Source organism: Poecilia reticulata, linkage group LG4 (genome assembly GCF_000633615.1).
Source record: "Poecilia reticulata strain Guanapo linkage group LG4, Guppy_female_1.0+MT, whole genome shotgun sequence".
NCBI classification, from domain to species: domain Eukaryota; kingdom Metazoa; phylum Chordata; class Actinopteri; order Cyprinodontiformes; family Poeciliidae; genus Poecilia; species Poecilia reticulata.
Window position 1 is genome coordinate 24,864,426 of NC_024334.1, and position 4,124 is coordinate 24,868,549.

Sequence of the window (4,124 nt, forward strand, 5' to 3'; positions counted from 1 at the left end):
GTTTTACTGTGTCCAACTAATAAATTGTCTAAATCTAGCTGCTAACTCAGTTGAAATGCTCATAAGAGATTTTTGCATGAAGGAATGTCCACAAGTTTCAATGAATTGGGCATTTCTGGAAAAAATTTTATATTCCTCCTCATACAAGAGGATGATAAAGTATTAAAGGTGGTGAGTAACGACATTTGCTGAGCTTTCAGAGACTTTTCCAGTTTCTTAAGAGTGAGGGATATTTTTTTTCTAATATGACTTCTCTACATTAATTCTCCAATTTAGAATTTGAATCACTGAAAGCGAAATAGATTTGAGGAAATATTTTCTATTTCTTTCATTTATTTTTACAGTGCTTAAGAGTCCTGCATGTTGACTGTGGGTCTCCACAGTGGGTCACTGATATTCCCAGTCCCAGCCCTTTCCCAGGGTGATAGTTAATTACCCAGGATAAATCCACCAGCAATTTGTCAGGCTGCATTCCCAGCCACCCTATTCACATCCCACTTCCCTCCTCTCTTATTCCTCATTCTAAGCTCATGTAATGAATCACTAATCACTCAGTCCCTTATGAACATCCCCAGCCTATTATCTCTTAATTACCCCCACCCATGTGGCAGCAACACAGGCCAGCAGGAGGCACACAGTGACAAAAAAGAAACACAACAAATATGATGCGAGTGAATCAAATTCATTTCTGCTCCAAGATTTTAAGATAAGATTTCAAAAAGTCAGAGGTTTGTAGTGTGTGTGTGTGTGTGTGGGAACGAGGGCAGTGTATTTACAGTCACTCGGTGAGTTATGTGTGTCACCAAGTCTGTACACCTTAGAGGACCCTCCAGCTGTGGTGGTTTATGTACATACAGCCAGAACTGCCTCGCTCTCAATCTCTGCTTGGCCTTTCTGACCGCCGGGCTGCAAACGGTCCTCTTGTGGAGCAACTGCGCTGCGGTTGGAAAATGGAGCCTCTAACTCACAGAGTCATTTGCCGACGCCACTCTTGGGATTCGAAGCGAGTTGCGGCAGCGCAAAGATAGAAATTGGAACTGGCAGCAAACATGAAATGGGGTCATGGGATTTGCCCCCCGACACACACACACACACACACACACACACACACACACACACCGTCGACACATGCGTCTACACGGAGCATGTGAATTTGAAGGTCTCCTGATTACCAAGGGTGGTCTGTTCAGACAAAAGGTGGCAGAGATAAACTGTTTTTTACAGAGCGTCCTAAAGGGGCTTGGTGCTTTGCTGCTGTCATTCAGTATCTTTTGAAGAGTTTTCACACAAGACATTAAGTAGAGTCTAATTGATTCGAGGTTTATTAAAATTAAAGGCTTTATGCCTTAGATACAAGTTAAGGATCATCATTTGTGTGAAAGTCACATGGTCTTTTTTTTTTTTCTGAGAAAGTGCCAAATAATAGGTTTGCCTGTTGTTGTTGTTGTTGCCTGTTTAGATCAACCATGTAAACCAAGAACAATTTCTTTTAAGTGTCTTAACTGACAGGTGACCCCCTACAAACATCTCTTGACAACATGTTTTTGAATTTAATCTCACTAATTTCAACATATCCCTTGAGGATCTTAAAGCTTAACTTTAGAAAAGGGGAAGAGAAAATCTCTAAACACCATTTTCTGCAATCCTAGTGTTCATTTTTTGTTTTGTTTTGTTTTGGGGGGTTTTTTGTCAGCCATTTAGTGAAAGCCTGTCAAAAATGGTTAGCTTCTCCAGTGAAACTACTTCTTTGGATCGTAGCTCCCAGTCCTGCCCTATGTCTGCACAGTTTCTTTCTATCCCCTTGTTTCTCTCCTTTTGTTTAGATAAAGCGAGGGATTAGGATAGATTTGCCCCCATAAAGCAGTGGTTTGATGGGCTTTTATCCCACCATGTTGCTAAAGCTGTGTAGCCCCTGGATTAGGCCCTGACAATAGAAGCCCTTGTGCTGGGCCGCAGCCTGAGGGGCACAACCGAAGATCTGCTCTGAGAAAGAGGGAGGAAGCAAACCTGCCAACTCCGATACATCAAGTCTGCCGGAGAAAGCGTTCAGAGGAGTTGCGGCAGGGACTGCTCAATCACGCAAGGGAAGAGAATACAGTGAACAACTCATGGCTTACATCACATCTGGACAGGAACTCAACTCATTGATCCAGGTTGCAAGCTTTAAGGAAACTGCGTTCCTGAAGATAAGACTCACAAATGCGTCATAAAAGACAGAACATAAAAGTTAAAGTTCGATCGATCAGTCAAAAACTGATAAAGTCAAAGACATTATCAAAAGCAAAGACGCAAGTATGCTTAAAAAATATATATATATATATATTTTAAGGAGAAGGAAGTTTGAATGTTTTCATCAACTTCTTTGAATATCTCAAGATTCTCAAGAAAATGCAAAAGAAAGTTGTTCCAAAGTCAAGGTGCATCATTCTGGAGAGAGCGATCCTCCTGAAGATTGAAATATTATTATGTATAACTGGCTCTTTATAGCAAAGTTACTGCATCTGTGGCTGTCTGCTGTCTGAAACTGTTGTTTTCTCTCTGCTTTTACAGTTCACTGCGCTGGAACAAAACAAATACAATTGAAACATCACGATGCTCTCGCTGAAGCGCTGCCACGGCTGTACAACAGCGTATTCATGTTTACGTTGTGACTCATCATCACGGCAAATAGAATTTGATTTTATGTAACGCAGTTTCCAGTTGACGTCCACACTTTGCTATGCGTATAAACCATGTAGCCCACATTAGGAGCAGCTGGACGGGAGCTGGACAGAATGCACGTTTAAGTGTTTATGAGTAAACAAAAACGGCTTGTTCATTTAAAAGCAGGCGTCCAGCACGTGTGAGGACAGACTTAAAGGTGAATGGCCCACTAATACACAGCCAGAGGACTGCTAGTGGCAAGCTGCTTTGTTACTCCAGTCACACAGGTCCCACTGAAGCAGTCAATTCTGAACCATGCATCAAAATGATTAATTTCACCCAAATGAGCACAAGCTAACCTTGGCTGAGAGCATGAGCTGGCCACAGCTGCTGGAATAAAACCTAATGTATGCAGAAAGTTAAAGAAAAAAAGTTAATGATAAAAGTTAATGAGCTCAGAAGGCAGGATGCATCAACTTTCTTCTGAAGTTGGAGAGTTTCACTCTGAGCCTTTTGAGGGGTAAAATTACAAACTAAGCACGCATTACAAACCTGAATAAAACCGCAGATGATTTATAAATCCCAGCAGCTTCCGCGTCTGAGCGTTGATTTATGCTGCCAAAGTCCTGATGCAGGGATAAGAGTTTGGAGGCAAGGGGATGACTGAAGACGTTAACTCAGATCTAAGCAGAGGCTTTAACAAGATAAAGCTTTCAATGCAGCCGGAGTGAGGAGAACAATGAGCATCCCATGGAAATCCACCAAAATCCGAGAGTTATGAGCAGCATTGAGGATCAAAGGCATCGGAAGCATCAAACAAATAAGACAAAGCAAAAAAAAAAACAACACTGCCAGAGTAATTTGTATAATTAACAACAAAACTATCAAGTTATGTCTAGAACATTAAATTGCATCATTTGTTTTTTAAATGGATGAAAAAAGTGAGCATTAGAGATAAAAATGCTGGTACTTAATAAACTGTTTTTAGTTATATAACTGTGAAAGTCTGATGGCATCAATAAGATTAACAACAATTAAATTTTCCTTTGCAACTGAAAAGATGAATTGAACTGAATAAAGACCCTTGAGGTTAAGAAAACGGGATCAGGTGTTTTAGTGGTATAGAAATAATACTGCTACAAGCTCACACTGGAAACTTAAAAATACTTAAATAATACTTAGGTAAACATCTTACTCTACTGAGATTAAATGTAAAATATCACACTCCACCATTTTTTATTTTTTTACTGAAAGGTACTTACAGTTTGCTCATTTTAAATTATAATCCAAGATAATCAGCATACCATTAAAAACACATTTTGTCCATTCATTGTTGCTTTTCTATCTATAAAGTTAGGGGAAATTTTATCAAAATTTGCCTTGTGCTACATTTCACCACCTATAGTCAGATCTCGACTACAGTGACGAAATTACTTTTTTACTTTTTACAGGAGACTCCTCTTCAATTGAAAAAAAAAATA